This window comes from Triturus cristatus, chromosome 9, assembly GCF_964204655.1.
Source record: "Triturus cristatus chromosome 9, aTriCri1.1, whole genome shotgun sequence".
Lineage (NCBI taxonomy): Eukaryota > Metazoa > Chordata > Amphibia > Caudata > Salamandridae > Triturus > Triturus cristatus.
This window is the reverse complement of record NC_140592.1, coordinates 1,061,584,096-1,061,602,866: the sequence shown is the minus strand read 5'-3', so window position 1 is coordinate 1,061,602,866 and position 18,771 is coordinate 1,061,584,096. Positions and strand designations below refer to the sequence as shown.

The 18,771-nt window shown below is 42.1% G+C and overlaps 1 long non-coding RNA gene across 1 annotated transcript; it reads right to left on the bottom strand.

Moving 5' to 3' along the window:
• Positions 1 to 253: 253 nt before the first annotated feature.
• LOC146799383 (uncharacterized) lies at positions 254 to 17,063 on the bottom strand. The gene is made up of 3 exons (XR_014969264.1): positions 16,972 to 17,063; positions 10,502 to 10,560; positions 254 to 834 (listed from the first exon to the last, which is right to left on the bottom strand). It is a non-coding gene; the product is annotated as an uncharacterized LOC146799383 (long non-coding RNA).
• Positions 17,064 to 18,771: the final 1,708 nt, after the last annotated feature.

The window sequence follows — 18,771 nt, the reverse complement described above, 5'->3', positions numbered from 1 at the left end:
CGGACACATAAGTTGAAGAAACAAAGTGAAACTAAAGAGAGTATGCAGTTAGCAAGAACAGATAAAGAAAGAGACACAAATGGATGGATGGAAAGAGAAAGTTTGTGGAAGAAGGGAGCAGGCGGGTTTGAACAAGTTTGCTATGGCTGCTTTTGTTTCTTGGTGTGGCTCTGATCATAAGATTAGAAATGGTTAAACGTTGCTGCATACTTTCATTTCGTGATGTAGGAAGAAATCGCAGGGTCTACACACATGCTTTCAAATGACAAAATGTCATAGCTTTATTCCGTCAGTGTAAATCATTTCAAATAATGCAAACACAACATAAACCAAAAACCATGCAGAGATAGTATAAGCCGTTTTAATTCGACATTTCCTTATTTTACGCAGCTAACAGTACATCATATGAGTATTTCGCAGTTATCTGGATTACGACGACGGAGCATTATTCAGAGGGGAGTGCACCTACTCTATGGCGCTGGACGGCTGTAACAGAAGCCGCAGTACTGCACATCTCCATTTACTGTTGTACATTCATACCACTGGCCAAACAAGTTAATTTTTTTCTGGCATGATGACGCACACTTCACATTCTTATAGCTGACTCCATTGGAGGGGGAGCAGTAATCGGACGACCCCCCGCTGATCATGCATTGGTACGATCCATCTCCATCTGCGCGACAAGCATTAACACACCGCACAGCCCTGTAGGTGTATTCAGTGCACTGGCCATAGACAGCAACAGCACACAGCGCCAGGAGGCAGGCGATGAGAGCTAGCTTCATCTTTCCAGGTGGTGCCTTCAGCTTCTTATGGATGAGGCGCGGTGTTTTCCTAAATAAAAAAAAACAAACACTTGATTTGATTTCTTGAAAAATTGTACATGTCTGATGGTTTCGTTTTGAAATCATAACACATACTATATGTCACAAGTTTTAGCATGCAAGAACAATGAGTGTATGGAATGATACAAGGGGTGTTATTCAAGAGTTTTATTATAGTTTTTGCAGCTAAAATATCTCTTATATGTAAACTGCATTCAAAAGAATCTGACGACAATGCAAGTTCTAAGAATAAACATCAACAAAACACCTTGATGGTGCACCTCCCAAAACCATTCAAATTACATGTCAAAAGTCGGTGCACGCCCTGAACTGTGCAAACTAGCCAGGGTACTTAATTTACAAATGATCCCCTTGTGAATATTGACAGTGAAAACATTGTCTAGGAAACAAATATGTGTGATGTCATATGTGCACCACCAAGATTCTGAACTCTGTTAGTTACCAAATTCTTTCTGGTGCCTTTCGTATGTGAAAACCATTCTAAACCCGTGAAACATCTGCTACCACCATCTTTCAAAATGTAAATTAAGACATGATTTGAGTACTCAGATCTTCACTGATCCTTCTGCTCTCGAGGAGTATCTTAGGTTGTGTGTTTGATTTGTAAAAAACAAATGAGCGCTGTGATCCAGTGTTGTACTCAGAAGCTCGCAGCCGGCTCTGAAAACCACCATAGTTGGCCAAAACTAAGATAGCTGAATCTCGATTGCTCCTCATGCCCTTTTCATCCACCATCTTATGCTCCCTCTGCTTTTATCTCAGTCTTGCAGATTCTTTTCCATCCCTGCTTTGTTTATCAATGTTTTGCCATCTTTCTCTTTGTTTTCCACTTTCTACCTTTCTTTCTTTTTTTTCTGGATGAAAGGCTAATGGTAACAAATAAGTCCTAGTTCCCAAAAATGAGTGCTAGTTGTAAGAAGCAGGCTGTTCATATAGTGGACCATAACGAGGTACACTATGTAAAGAGTCCAGGCAAACCCCAGTTGGTTTACAGAGACACAAACGATAACCCAAATGCTCTCATTTGTGGTAGCAGTGTGGGTGAGCAGTTAGGCTTATCAGAAGGTAGTGCTAAGCATTTGTTGTACTCACAGAGGCAATAAATGAGACACACTGTCATTAATAAAACCGAGACAATTTAGAAAAATAAATAATATTTTTATGTAAACTTTGATACCAAGAACTTCTTTATCAAGTAAGTACTTTTTTAAATATGAATTTTTACGGGTAAGTATATAGTTCACTTGATTTGTAAAAAAAAAATGAGCGCTGTGATTCATAGCTGTACTCAGAAGCTCGCAGCCGGCTCTGAAAACCACCATATTTGGCCAAAGCCAAGACAGCTGATTCTCGATTGTTCCTCATGCCCTTTTCATCTACCATCTTATGCTCCCTCTGCTTTTATCTCAGTCTTGCAGATTCATTTTCATCCCTGTTTTATATGTTTATCAATGTTTTGCCATTATTCTCTTTGTTTTCCACTTTCTACCTTTCATTTTTTTCTTCTGCATGAAAGGCTAATGGTAAAAAATAAGTCCTAGTTCCCAAAAATGAATACTATTTGTAAGAAGCAGGCTCTATATATAGTGTACCATAATGAGGTACACTATGTAAAGAGTCCAGGCAAACCCCAGTTGGTTTACAGAGGCACAAACGATAACCCAAATGCTCTCATTTGTGGTAGTGTGGGTGAGCAGTTAGGCTTATCAGAAGGTAGTGCTAAGCATTTGTTGTACTCACAGAGGCAATAAATGAGACACACTATCATGAATAAAACCAAGATAATTTAGAACAATAAGTAATATTTTTATGTAAACTTCGATACCAAGATCTTCATTATCAAGTAAGTACTTTTTTAAATATGAATTTTTACAGGTAAGTATATAGTTCACTTAAATGCATCTTCACACAGTAATGCTTCCCTATGGGAGAAAAGGCATATGTTGCATACTGTTATTTGTCATCGGTTTCTGGGGGTCTCCTTCCGGACTTGGGTCATAGGGGGCCAAAGTACCACCAGCAGTTACTCGTTACCTGCCCTGGGGTGTCCTGATGCGGAAGTGCTGGTCGGTTAGTAGCTGTGCACGCTACGCTGTAGGAAGAAGGAAGAAGAAGGGCCACCTAGAAACAGGCTACAGACAAGGACTTGGGGACATATCTGGGAGCTTCCAGCAGGGAAGCTCAGGTCACACGGGTCCAGGGGGCAAGAAATCCCAGTCGCTCATCGGTACCCAGGCTTGGGCCCGCAGTGCAGAGTAAAAAGGTCAGCTGGGCTTTGTGCGTCTTAGGGTCTTGCAGTTGTAGGTCTTTATCAGTTGAAGGTGCAAAATCAGGACAACTGGGCCAATCTGGAAGTGGGTCTTTGCTGTGCTGACATCCCCCTACGGTTGCTCAGTCTTTGTGTCATTGGAGTCTGGATTAGACTCTCACTGTTTATGCATGATGCAAGGAGTCTGATCCCCCTGGTAATGGTCCTGTGTAGCTTCAGTTAATCCTGGTGTCTTCTATTTTGGGGGGACAGCCTGACATCCAGGAGCACATAATTCTCTTCCTGGGGGGCGTGGCATCGGGCTGGCCAGTGAGCAGCAACTCTGGGGACCGGGCTTTCCTTTTCGGTGCCTGGAGACTGCAAGAGAGTAGCTCCTGCTCCAAGGGAGATTGCTGGTGATTTGCGAAGGGCTGGCAGTCTCCTGGGTTTCTTCGAAGCTGGTCAGCTGTAGGAAAAGTCACTGGTCATGATAGTCGAGACTTGCTGCAGGCAACCAGGCAGGAGTTGATGCCAAAACGCCACAGGCAAGATTTCAGTTCTAGCTTTATTCATGACTCTTCTTTGTCCTCTTCTTCTTGATCCATTAAATCTGAGTTCCTGGTGTCAGGGGTGTCACCTAAATACCCAATTTAAGGGTGTTACAGGGAGTGACGGGTAGTAGCCACTAGGTTACTTACCTTTAGAGTGCTTACACCCTGTATATGACCACTTCCAGTGGGAAGTGGTCGTAACTCTGACCCAGAGAGCCTATTTCCACCAAAATTAAGATGGTGGAATTCTAAAACCCGTGTCCACATCAGGTAGAACACTCTTGGGGTGGTACTAGCCTTAGAGGGGAACACTCCTCCTGACTAATTAATTTTCCTGCCTGTCCTACTGCTAAATGGGCCCGGGGTAGGGGGTGGAATTCCCCTTTCTGGAGAAGCCTTGGGTCACACTTCTAAGGTGACAGAGACCCATGAAACCTCCTTCCTTGACATGCTGATCAATTAGCCATCCTGCTTGGGGGAGGTGACAATACCTCCAGCCAGAGCAGGAATTATGTCTGCTCTCAGAAAGCATGGGCTCTCACCTATAGGAGGCAGAAACCTGTCTGTGTGGAAGGCTGGTCTACACCAGTCAGCCACAGCACTAGTAGTTGGTAGGTGTTCAGGGGGCACCTCTAAGTTGCTCTCTTGGTGTATGTAGCAATATATCCAACACTGCAATCACTGTGGGCTTATCAATGCAAGATGTTAGATGCCAAACATCTCCAATTTCAGTGAAGCCATAATTTAGCTGGGGAGCTCGTAAAAACCAATGTCCAGCACATATACTCCCTCAAACTGGCTTCCCTGTGCACTTATAATTTCTAAGAATGAACTTAGACATCACAGGGGTATATCAGTTAAAGCAGAGATTTCCACACATGTAGTGTAGTGTAGTGTACCCTGCCTTAGGACTGTAAAGCCTGCTGCAAGGGTAACTTACCTATACTGCATAAATGTGACTGCAAGCATGGCACACAGGAGGTGTGCCATGCTGTGCCTTCACTTTTGTCTGCACCATGGCACACAGCCTGCAATAGCAGTTTGCATGTTGGTGCTGATGGTTCCTTAGGGTGGCACAATTTATGCTGAAGCCCTTTAGGACCCTCCATAGCCTCCTTGCCCTAGGTACCAGAGGTAACATTTACTATGGACTTACAGGATGTGCTTAAGGTATTGCCAATTAGAGGTACAATTATACAGTTTTATGGAAAGAGGTCTGGCACTAGGGACCAGGATAGCTGGAACCCAGTGCACTTCTGTCATAATTGCATCAGGTCCCAGGCAAAAGGTGGGGCGGCCATATCAAAAATGGGCCCTTTCTTACACTAGTGGGGCCCCACCTGTAATCACCAGCTCAAATTAGACACTGGCCTCTCACTACAAGTGGGCAGTAATTCCTGGTTTGTCAGTTATGCTATGTTATGTTATATGCCATGTCATGCCATGTTATGTTAGGTTATTGTTAGAAAGTCATCATTTTTGCCCAGTTCACCACCATGATTTGACTGATACGAATGGTAACTGACTCTGACTGTACCCTGTGCTCTTCAAACCAGGCTCAGGGCCAGTGCTCTAATGAAATAGATAGTAGTCAGGTATAACTACAATTGGCATGTTAGACCCCTGTAAGTCCCTAGAATATAATAACTTGAAGGGGATTCAAGCTACCTATAAGTCCCTAGTATATAATAAGGCAGGGAGGTTTAGAGGCCCAGATTTCCTGCACCGGATGGTGCACTGCTGTGTTGCCTGCTGTCATTTTAAAAGGCAGCCCTGCTTTGCAGACTGTCTTTAAAACTAAATTATATACAAATTCGAGTTTGTAAACAAAGGTACTTCAAAGTGATAATCTATCTCATTTTTACATAGAAGTCTCCCCTAATGTCTCCCTTAGTTGTCCCAAGGGTGGGTGCCAAGTAACTATAAGCAGGGACTTTATAAAATATATTTGATATGCTCTGGTGAGGGAAAAATGCCAATTTTGGTTTTCCCCATTGTAGATTATCAGCTTTATAGGCTAACATTGGAATATATTTTATAAGCATAAATATTGCGAGGAAAGAGCTAAAATATCATTCAAGGGCTTAAAAGATTGATAATGATAAATCTAACAACTTGCTACTGTTGAATGTTACTAATACAGAAGAGAAGTTACATGACTTTCTTTCGGTGAGCCAAAATCCAGTCTTCTAGGAGCCTCTCCTGATTTGTCAGCCATACCAGGTTTAGCCAAACTGAATTGATGAAGTGATAAGTGGCCTGCATAGAGCAGAGGTTATCTGATGGAAGGAGATCTGCAGCTGCAGAGAACAGGCCAGGACGGGGCTGGGTAAATCAAACTGGGCTTCAAAGAGGGTAGGACAGCAGGGAATGCCAGCCATTCCCACCCCCTCCTTCGGACCCCCCAGCCAGATGGCAGGCCCAAGTATGGAATTTGCAGAAGGTCTGGAAGGGGAGTGTTAATAGAAATGAGCCACACCAGTAAGTTGGTTTAGCAAGGTCTTACTCTCCTGGAGAGAAATTCTCTGTCTTGAATTTTAAAGTGCAGTGCATTTTGGAAAAAGAATATGCCACACTTTAGAGGAAAGTATCATGCTTTTGGGTGGCACCCTGCACCTCGATGGACATGGGTGTCCCCCTGCTTGTCACCCTAGATCATTGAATAAATATGTGAGAGCTGCAAAACAACTTGGATCTGCTGCCTGAAACTGCAAGGAGAAGAACGACTGCCCTGCCAGAACCCTGCTCTGTACCCCAAAGGATTGCAATCTGAAGGACTGCTCCTGCTGCACACTTGGAACTAAATCTCTGAGGACTTTGCGTTGCTTCAAAAAGGATTAAGGAGTGGGCTCCCTGAAAACAATAGGTTAGCAGAGCTTCTGTGCACTATCATCCTCCAGATGTCCCCGGCCTGGATTGCTTACAGTGAACTTTTAAGGATTTGGCCATGTGCAGTGTGGGAATTGTAGCCTCAAACTACCAAAGACCATCTCAGAACTTCTAAACCCTTGGATTTGTCTTTTGGACACTTTGAATCCTCAAGGGGATCTTCAGGAAGACGTTCCAGAAGTTTGGAGAAGTTTGGGGCAACTTTTGGAAAAAGCTCCGTACGGGGCTGAAACGACGTCAAGAGTTAAGCCAGCTACCTTCAACCAAAACTAAGCCTGCATTTCAAGTTTGTTCTGCTGAAAGCTCCATAGCTCCAGACTTCCAGGATTTTACTGGGGTCTCACGGAGAAGCAATCTGATGTTGTTCATTGAAATCTGCCTGATGGAGGAGATCGCATCACGTCAAGAGAAAATCCTCTAAAAAAGTTTCTAAGTGCGAATGTAAAATTTTGACCGGAGCCTCCCTCTTAGTGTATCCAACCAGGGCTCCATCGCAGTTGGCCTCAAACTTTGACTTTGTCACTGTCAAGTGGGACCAGATGGCCCAAGTTGGTGCCATATGTTTTCAAGCACTAGAAAGTGTTTAATCTTCAAAAACTCACATCTCCGTTTCCCTATATTCAATTTTTTTGGTTTAAAGATAAAAAAGTTCCTATTTTCATAAATTGGTGTAGGATTTTTTATTGTGTGCTGTGTCTTACTAAATTATTGTATTGGTGTTTTTATAAATACTTTACATGCCTGTCTCCTGAGTTAAGTCAGCCTGCTCGCAGCAGCTACCAAGGGTTGAGCCAGGGGCTAATGTGTTGAGACCTTGACTGGACCTTATATTACACTGGTAATCTTACTGCTAGTGGTAGGTGCATACTGAGCCCTGCTAGTAATAATCCACCTTCCAACAGTTCTGTCATGCAGATTTGTAGAGTGCACTTTCACCCGGGAGGGTATATTGGCGTTTAGGTGTGCGTCTAGCCAGTAACTCCCATTACCAGTCAAGTCATAAATTAAATGTAAAGTAGTAAAACTACATTTCCAGTTGTAACCTGCTTGGACATTTTATCAGAAAAAGTTAACCAAAATATCAGAAAACTGCCCAAAAATTTGAAATTACCAAGGTAAACGATTTCTGTAATTTCCCATTTAATAGGGCAAACATAAGGTAAAACTCAGGATACAATAGAATTCTGATATCCTGGAATTACTGATACCTACAATATCAATAAATTGTGGTGCACGAATATCAATGTGGTATTCTCAGCATACTTGTAATGACAGTCTTAGAATATGATCTTGCATTAACACGTGTTTATACGCTTTGTCACCCTATGTCGAATCTGTATGAAGCTTTCCAATCAATTAGCTTTGTTGAGTGATGTTAAGGTGATGTTGTGGCTTTGCTTTGCGATGTTAAGGGACAAGCAGATCTGTATGGGGGACAAGTTAAAGGAAAGTGGTAATAAAATGTAGCTTTTTCAATGTTAAATTCCATAAGGATTTGTGCTCTCCACTAAGGAAAAATGGCTGAAAGCAACTACACCAAACTTTGACAGAAACAAGACCTTTAAACAGGCTAATGACATTTCGTGGTGAGGTGTAAATGCATTCAGTAATATTTGAAATGCACCCATTTGAGTTTGTGGAGCTTAGATGGGCTGATGCAAAACTTGTTTGTCCATTTCCTGTTGCACCCAAAAATTTTAAATAGTGCAAAGTAAACACAAAACGACTGATGCTGCTTTATTGTGGCATCTACTGCTACGCTATTTTAAATTCGGCACACGGAGCTTAATATCATTCAAATGTTTCAAAATATCTTGTAATGCTGTCCATAATGTATAAATACATTCAGTGACAATAATATCATGCTGAATACGAGTGTATCCGATGTACGTATGTATGTATGTATGTGAGATTCGAAGGCACGCAGGACCAGTGGTGGATAAGTCACAATTGAGTAGTAAATCTTCAGAGGAGCAAAATGTCTCCATCCCAAAATGTTCTTAACCATAGACTAATTGACATGTTAGGAGCTATATATGAATTTGGAGAATGTTATGTCACTATGGTCCTGCTACCGCACGCGGGACAAGCCTGAAAAATAAAGTGCATCCACTTTGAGCCATTTCATAAATGGTAGTGGCAGACGCAAGGAAGCTCACTAGCCATTCAGGGCATTAATGTTCCTTCCCCAAGAAATTGTGGAATGTTCTGTTTTCTCTCAATCCTACTTTTAGTGTTATTTCTTTCTTACCTTCCTTCTGTTCATTTGTAGTCTATTTCCGTATTTCATTACTCCCTAATGCCCGTTCTTGCCTGCCTTTTTGCCCATCAATGCATGAATCCATCCATCCATTATACTTTCCTCCTTTGTTTTTGTGTTTTTCATCCATCCTTCTCTCAATCCATCCATCCACCCACCCATCCAGTTATTCCTCCCTCCTCCTTTCCTTTTCCCTTTTTCATCCATCCATCCTTCTCTCCATCCATTTATATATCCTTCCTTCCGTCTGTTCATTCCTTTCTCCATTCATGTATCCGTCCAACCTTTGTTCTTGAAATGTTTCCATCTTTCTTTGTATCTATTCATCTATCCATCCTTCTTTCCATCCATCCATCCATCATCAGTCCACCCTTCTCTCGTCTATTCCCCTATCCATCCATCTCTGCATTTACTCATCACCCTCTTTAACCATCTCATTCATCTGTCCCACCCTCATGCCATCTATTCTTCCATCAATCCATCCATCTCTCAGCCCTCTTCCTCTTTCTTTATGCTTTATTATTTCATTTGTCCCCTCACCCAACTGCCACATCATTTTATGATCCTTTTACACTCGTATTTTTGAGCTTCCGCTTGGAGACTAGCAGTCTTCATTCAAAGTCAAAGAAGCAATACATTCAAATGTAGATGTGTTATGTTAAACAGAACTGCCAGTGGCAACCACTGCTCAAGCTGCGAAAGTTGGGGGTTCGTCACACCCGAATCGACTAGATAGAGGCAATACAAATCAGATAAATTGAGTTTAGGGTATCAATTATTTGGGACTTTTGCACACCAATGGCAGCAACGCATTGTGCTTTTCATCTGTTCAGAAGATGAGAGGCAGTGATTGTCTCTTGGGGTTTCTGAACTGTGCTCTCTACAACTCATGCATTAAGTCAGATATTTTCAAGGTTTGTGTATGGCTATAGACAATGCAATTGTGGGGGGAAAAAATGTCCATCATGATGCAGCCCCTAGTCACAAATCCTACCGTGGGTGCAAAGTCCTGTCTCTGCCCCAAGCGAAATTACAAGTCTGGCACATATTGTACCAACTCTGGTGCTTGACTCGGCGATTTGTGGCAAGGCAAACCTACCACAAATTGCAGAAGCAAATTACACACAATGTTGTTTTGCACTCTGTGGCTGTAAAAGTACTAGGAGTACCATAAAAGCCAGTGAAGGGCTGAGCCTGTAATGTTTATCTGGATAGAATAATTGTGTGATTGACAATATCGAACATAGTGCAGTGGTCAAGAAGGACAAGGAATTATGATTGGCTGTGGTGGGTGGAGTTATTGAGAATGGGAATTGGAATGAATGTCTTTGAAATGACACGTGTTGTAGTATCATTGGTGTGGAGTAAACAGATTAGGCGTAGTAAAAGAGATAGCGAAATGGTTGGATAGTAGATGATCAATACTTTTTGAGGAGGGGCATTATGGGACAGCATGAGAGTTTGATTTTTCTTATGCTGTAGGATTCAATGCCCAATATCCTGCTGGGAAACAAGTGTAGCAAAAATCAAGGTGACATTTCCCATCTCGTTGGATGTTTGCAAGCTGAGCACACAGTTGCTTCAAATACCAAATAAATCATCAATATACTACTTTGGGAATATATATGTTAACATTGTTAAAACGCGATTCAAATGGTCTTAAAAACTAATATTTCAAGCATTAAAACTGTGTCAAACTATAACTTACTTATAAGGTGGCTGCTGAGATGTCAGAAGATTTTCTTAAATTGGTCTCTTGTAAAATTTCTACATTCAAAAGTAACAAAGGAAATGTGTTTCAGTGAATGACATTTAAATTCAAGCAACTCCTCTACTGAAGCAGACAGGCATAGAACAGAAACATTTTCAAACTATGTGAGCCCTGGAGTCCTCGTTTACATCAAACTCATGTTTTTGTTCTCTCCAGTTTATCCCAAGGACAGTTGTGCACCATATAACAGCAGACCGTAGCCATCCATAGGTCGAAATGCCTGGGGCTGGTGACTCCTGCTCCTGTAGGCTCCCAAAAGATACAACAGGGCTGATCCTTGTCTCACTCTTAAACTCTTAGCATCATAGAATTTAAACTCTCAGCATCCTAGGATTTGTAGCTGAGAGGCTAAGGTCTGGCCATTGTTGTATGCTAAGCCCCTCATGATCCATGATCCAAGCTGGGGGAAGCAGCGACTGATAGATCAATGACCACACAGCAGACAATGAATGCAAACAGGTAGGATTTTCAGTGACCATCATTATTTTCATATTCAATTGCTAATATTTATACTTTACATTGTACTAAAGCTTATGATTTTTTGTCATTTGGAGATTACAGAAAGAGGTAGGGGCTCCTAAGTGTAACTTCTCTTCAGTGTCCTCCTACCTCTAAGGACCTGATGATCCTGTTGACTTTGGTGCCTACTGCTGCAGCATCTGCATGTCATTATGACTCTCTTTCCCGCTTTGAATTCCATTAGATTTGACTCGCTGAAATTTATTGAAGAGTGCAGACTTTATCACACCTGGTAAATACCGCGAGTGGTAAACGTCACACAGCTCAGATTTCGGAAATCTGTGCAAACAGGGGTCGGAAAAATCAGGACCACTGAAAATCAGACCCTAAATCATTTATCTAGATATACCTTAATGGGTAATATTCTTTCATTGAAAGTTTCAGCACTGATATTGAAAGCACATCAAAACTAATGGCTGGATCTTAAATACCACAGGAAAATAAACCAATACAGATAACAGTTTGCCAATTGCCACTCGGTTTTGTTACCAGCACTAAGGTTCCTGACAAAGAGAGAGAACCACGCAGGTTATGGGGAAGTGGTATAGAATAGTAATATCTTGATAGAATACAAACACCTCAATCAGCTTAAAGAAAACGGTAACACTAATGTGCTATAGGTAAATGTAATGTTGATGATGTTGATAATGTGTTCAAGATTGCAAATTCAATAGTAAGGTATTCAATGATGGATTTATTTGATGCCTTTATTAATTCTATCCTAATAACATCTGATTATACGTTTATTTATTGTTTGTAATATTTTTATGGTTGTCAACTAAACAATTATATATCCTAAATGAAATGACATTAAATTAGCTTACATGAAGTCTTGGAAGGGTGCCTACTTTAACTGCTCTGTTAAGACTGTTTGCCTCAATTCATGATTCACCATCACTCACAATGCACATTTTACCACTAGAGTGTCTCGCTCCTAAGTAATGGACGCACCCCGATAGTTCTTTTTATATTTATAATTCTTGAGTTTTACAGCCTATCACGTGATATAAGGCTGGCTTAAAACAGATGCAGGGCCTCATTCACAAAGGTATACCCTTTCGTGTAAGCTTACGATGTTTGCTATTCACAAACGGATTTGAGTAGTATCTTTATGAGTGCAGAGTCCCTGCACATATAAAGACCTATCTTTTAATGTGCTGAGACTGTGCACGCTAAAGATGCTCTCGTGAATCCCTTAATGAACAGCACACAATGGTAAACGTACACAAAGTGTAAGTGCTCCTTTGTGAATCAGGGCCGCAGTTAACCAACCATCTTGTGATCAAATTCCCATTTTATGGGGTTTATTACAATTGTCCAATGTAAAAACGTGTATGCCTAATAAAACGTTTTCTAACGCATCTATTGGCAGAACATCTTCAGGTCATAACTAGCGTTGTCCTGGCGGTGCATGGCGCACAGGGAGGAACTCATCGAATCCTGAGGAGGGAAAAGACAGTCACTGTTTTTTGTAGGAGTTTATTTTGCAACTTCGGATCATAAATTGCGCATGGTGTAAACGAATGACCGAGTGGAAGACAGGTAATAATATCTCCGTGAATAAATGATGGACTTGGCTGTTCTTTATTTACAGCGCTGTTAATGTTGCACTGAAACACTCCAAGATGAGCCATAATAAGCGGAGGCGAAATGTAAGATGATGGGGCCCCGTTTAGAAGATCATGAGGGGCCCCTGAGTCTCCCATATCTCTCAGGTGCTCAAGGGGCCCCTTGTGAAGGGTACCCCCTGCACCACAGGCCATGCACAGGCGTGTGCTACACCCCTAATAAAAGGATGCCAATCTGGAATAAACATGGAGTTTACTTACAAAAGAAAACAAGCAATGGCAAAGTGAATCGGCCTGTCTTTAAAATGCCAGTGCAGGTAAATACAGGCATCCACTGATGTTCTTTATCTGTGTTGCATGCACAAAAGCTATTTATCAAATCAAAACCTGCAAAAAGAATTGTTTTCAGTATAGAACGACGTGAATGTGAAAATCACGGTGGTCATTTAGTGCACTTTTTAAAAGTAAAACAGTCCCTCATGCATTGCAATGGGAGCACTTCTCGGAAAGCTGAATGATGTACCAATGGCCAACACCACGAGGTGAGAGAGCTTTACTAACCCTCGGTAGAGCCAAAGCCCCACTCTATGGACATGTTTTAAAAAATGGTAACAATATATCTTGCAGATAGCTGCACTGTAAAGCCACGCCTGCAATAGTAGATTGACTCCCATACTACTTAACTCCCCTATGTTCTGATTTGTTAAATAAAACTCCCATAAGAGCCAATCTCATCTTAGGCCTCAGCCAAAGCAGAGTTGTGAGTCTTTGTTCAGTTTGAAGTCTGTCCCAGTCTTGCAGTTCGATGCATGCCAGGCTCGAGTTGGTTAGAGTAATTCCTAATATGTGTGCACTCGGTGATAAACCTCTGGGTCTCCAGATATGCACATCCAGTGTTAGTTCACATGTTGTGTTGTCCATTTCCCTAGTTTCGTTTAAAAGTTGCATGCCACAAGAGGTGCATATTTATATATACCTTAAGACTTATCTCACGTGTATCTTGGTCCAACGCTCATCTCATTTAAATTTGCAAAGATTACTCAGCTGGGAAGCAAATTCATGTCTCCTTTCTTACTTTCAATAAAATAAAACACGTTTTAATTACAAAAATACTGGTGTTGGCGATTGTGCATTACACACTCCAATTGCTATTATCCAGCCAGTTGGTAATCTTATTTATTTCAGAAAATGACAGAAAGGAAAATGGAGAACTGGTGTAGTAGGTTAATGTTAAATCGGATTTGTCCATGATTTTATGTTAATGATGCTTATAAAGCGCACTGTTACTCTAAGGTGCCTGGCGCTGAAACATTGCGTACAGGTCGAGAGAAAAATTCAATTAAGAAAAGAGCCACATTTTCAAGCCCCATCTAAACTCTAGGAGCCCAACTGCTCCTCTAAGCTGCAGGGGGAGGCTATTCCAGGCCTTTGCGGCGCAGCAGAAAAAGCTCCTGCCCCCCCAACTAGCAGTTTTGACACGTGGAACTTTTACCAACTTTGCCGTAGCTGACCGTAGGACCCTGGGGGGGTGTACCATTGAGGATGTTGTCTCATAAAGGCAGGGCCATGCCCCTCAAGGGCCTTAAAGACCATGCATAGGGCCTTAAATTCTATACGTTGTTTCATTGGGAGCCAATGGAGGTCCCGAAGTCCCTTCTTGGCAGAGACAAACCTAGGGATACCCAGAAGGACCCTAGCGGCTGCATTTTGTACTACTTGCAGTCGGTTGAGCTGCCTTTTATGGATGTTAAGATACAGGGCATTGCAATAATCTAGGCGAGACAGAATAAGCGCAGTTATTACTGTCCTAAGGCTGTCCTCCGGAAGAAACTGTTTGATTTTCCTCATAGTCCTAAGGAGATGAAAATAGGAGGATACCACTCTGCCGATCTGGTCCCCGAAAGACAGTCTAGAGTCCACCATCACTCACAGATTTTTTGCCTTACCAGTGGGGGCTGGGGGTGAACTCAGTGATTTTGGCCACCAGTCGGTTGACCAGAGATTTGAGGGATTACCAAAGGTAATCACGTCAGTCTTCCCTGCATTCAGCTTGAGGCAATTTGCTGACATCCAGCCTGCAATAGACTGCATGCAATTGTAGCAGTCCCGACCAGTCTCAGCCTCTTTGCCCTTTTGTATAGATAACTATTTGTGTGTCATCTGCATAGGAGGTCAGCTGGAAGCCAAATGATCGAATAAGGGCTGCCAATGGAGACACATATATCTTAAATAGTGAGGGGCTGAGCGCTGACCCCTGTGGAACCCCACAGGACAGAGAGAATGGTTTTGAACTCTTTACCCATGTCAACTGTCAGGGTTCTGTTGGTGAGGAAAGATTTTAGAAGGGCGAGAGCCTTGCCTGTAACCCCCCTTTCGGCTAGCCGATCCAACAATACTTCATGGTGGACCATGTCGAAGGCCGCCGAAAGGTCCAACATAATCAGAATCGCAGCTCCGCCCTGATCTAGTGCTTCTCTGATTTCCTCAGTTGACTTAATCAGCGCCAGCTCTGTGCTGTGTTCTGTGCGGAAGCCAAACTGAGTAGAATCTAAAAGCCCGTTGATATTAATAAAGGTGCTTAACTGACGGTTCATTTCCCTTTCAATCATCTTGGCCGGTAAGGGAAGACGGGAGATAGACCTATAATTATTAGGCTCCTTAGGATCCAGGTTAGCTTTCTTAAGAAGGGGAAGGATTGAGGCTTTTTTCCAAACTTTGGGAAGCAGACCACACTTAAAAATATTGTTAAAAACAGGAGCAAGAGCCGCTCCGATAGTGTTCGGGACTAGTTTAGCTACTGATGCTGGACACAGATCTAAAGGGAACCCTGATTGAATTGCTCGCAGAAGCTTAGTAGGATCTTGGGCATCCACTGTCGTAAAACTATCAAAGGTGGGGATTATCTTGGTGTCCTTGGGAGAATCCCATTCACCCATCTTAATCCCATCCTTTGGCAGAGTGCTGAAAGACGAAAAGATAGTGTCAACTTTTTCCTGAAAAGAGGAGGCAAGAATTTCACAGAATTCGGGGCTGCTCCGAGGTTTTGCCGTGATGGGTGTTGTAAGTTTTAAAACAGTGTTAAAAAGTTCTTTTAGGGAAGATTTCGCATTGTTGATCTGTTCCCCATAAAACTTCTTTTTTGTGGCAGAAAGCACTTTTTTATAGCTAAAAAGGCTACCCTATAGGCCTTCTTAGTAGAGTTGGTATACCCTTTCCTCCATGCGCGTTCCAGTCGTTTACATTCCGTTTTTGTAGTTTTAGACTATCAGAATACCAGGGGGCTGAGGGTGTTGTCCTCCTAGGAGTACACATTCTAATTGGGACTAATGTTTTACAGGCCGAGTCTAACCATTTGGTGTATGCCACCGCAGCCTTATCCACCGATGGGGACCAAACACCCATAGTGGTCTTCAGATGATTGTCGAGTTCCTCGCTATTAATGTTTTTCCAGGCCCTTGTTTCGACCCTGACTATAGGTTCAGTTTTTAATTTGGGATTCTTGGTAAGAGAGATCTCAAAGAAAATGGCTGCATGGTCTGACCAGGGGACTGGCAGCACTCCGCAGTAGTAAATATTGGGATGGTTAGAAAAAATTTCATCCAAGGTGTGACCAGCAGTATGAGTAGGTTCTAGGACTAGTTGACTAAGTTCCCCCCCCCCACCAAGGATTTCTTGTAACCTAACGTTGATGAGGAAGAGGTTCTGCCAGCCCTGAGCAATCTTTTTATATTTGATATACCATAGGCATTATGTGTACCTCTGTCTTGATAAGCAATTATTAATTTTCCACTTTGCTACTAGTTATAATATCATAAGGAAACATTTGAGATAGAATTAATGCTTTGATGCGGTAAAAATCCTTCCTCTTTGCCATTTGTGTTGTTATCAAAAATTCATAAACCTGCTTCTTTATTCATGCCAATCACAGTGGAGCATACCACCAACATTCGAAATTTTTATTTTCTGTGAACTGTTCCTGTGTCAATGGTTTGGGAACATAGAATTTTAAAACCCCTGCATTTTGTTCTAGTATGGACGCCTCTCAGCTGTTGATTAAAAATATGGGTGCTTTGCTCTCTTGGTGGCAGTCTAGATTATGCTATGTCGACATATATTTACTCAAACCAACAATATCTTTATGTAGTGACTCCGTTTAAAATGTTCATAGTGCCACTAAAATGAACTCCGAATTTATATGTAAAATGGAAGAGCTTTGAAATTAAACTATTTTATAAGTAGATATTCACCCTAGAACAACTTCTAAACGATCTGCAGAAAATACAAGAATAAAACACAGACATTTTCAGAAATGGTACTTACCTTCTGGGAGGTTCGAGTATTCTCTGACAATGTTCCAAACCAGACGCTCTTTATAAAGGATTTTTCTTCCAAGGACAACAAAGAAACTTTTCAGGTGAACCGAAGATACCGCTTAAAAGCATTCAGTGTGGCCGCCCTTGCAGATAACACATACAAACGTAGAAAGGGTCCAATCTACAAGCTAATCCAGAATTCCTCGTGCACCGTCGGTTCATATCGATTTTCTTTACAATTCAGAATGAGAAATTGCTTAAAATGTTGAACTCTGACGAATATTTGAAAGGAAAATATTTACTGATATTGAGAGTGAGGGTGGGGGCATTGTAAGGTACTTTGCTTTCCTTTAATCATAGTAAATATTACCTCCTTAGCAAATTGTGAAGGACTGGGCTGGGTTCTATTTGTAGTATTTAGAAGGCTGCTGGAAAACCCCAAGATTTGCTCATCTTTTGTCCCTGTGAAATGTGATCTGAACCTACACAGAGATTTATCACAAGAGGTGTGACATAAGGTTAACAGAAGTTCGGACAGGCTCCAGTATTCATCCTGCTTGAGGTGTGGTGCAGAGTAATAAGTAATACAGGCCTTGTTGTGATGGCTCATTCTCATGATAGCTTTTGCACATGTCTAGCACTCTGTTCCTTTGTACTTCTCCCCAATTACGTTGACTACCATGTCTTCACCCACCTTCACTTAGACTGTCCTTTTAATATGAGTGAGCATCACTTACATCAAATTGGCTAAGACTTGATTTAGAAAATGAATTCCTCCATGTCAAAGTTAAGGTCAGCTGAAGTACTATGAATACTCACAATGGTCAAGGTGATGGTCGACCAAGTGATTGTCTACAACGTAATGAAAAACGCCCAATTAATATGTTTTTGGATCAATTAGGTGAACCATTTTCTCTGGAACTCTGCCTCTTATACTTTTTGCTCTGTGGTGATTGCAATTACCTTTTCCTGAGCTACTGTACCATTAGAAAATACTTGCAGATATAGCTAGAGTTCACAAACGGTGCATTTAGAAACAAAATGCTCACTAATATTAACCAAGCATTAGATATGCGATAGGTCTTTGTTTCAAATGGGGGTCTCTAATTGGCAATGGTTTGCACCTTTGTCCAAATAGGGACCCTTCCTTATAGTCAGGATAAGGGGGATACACTACTGAAATAACCCCTGCTCACCCCGTAGGAAGCTTGGCATGAGCAGTCAGGCTTATCTCAGAGGCAGTGTGTAAAGCATTTGCACATAATCAACAGTAATACAGTGAAAACACTACAAAAGGACACCGCACCAGTTTTAGAAAAATAACCATTGTTTATCTTTGCACACAAGAATAAAATTATAAAAGACCTACACACAGTAATCATAATTATGCACTTTGCAGGAATGACTCAAAAATGCAGTTCCTCGAAGTTGGTATCTCTGTCCGGGGCTACCATGGTGCTGAAAACAACAGAATCCAACAGTTCGAGCTGACCGCTTCGGCACAGCAGGCGTTGGTGTCAGCAGACTTGTAAACAGTACTTTAGGATGCAGCTGATTGCGTTACTGCAGGCCGGTTTCCGCAACTGTCGTAGTTGCAATGTGAAATGTAGCAGTGTGACTTGTGGTGCCCTCAGGTCGCGGTGCAGGCAGCGGCTCAGTGATGGTCGTCCAGCGGCATCAGTGAGACCAGGGCTGCGGTGTGAGGTGAGACGGTGCTCGTGGGATTGCTGACAGGTCTTGCCCTGGCTAGTTGATGGGAGATGGTGTCGGTCGGCCCTGACTGTGGTGTGGGATGGGGCAGAGCACC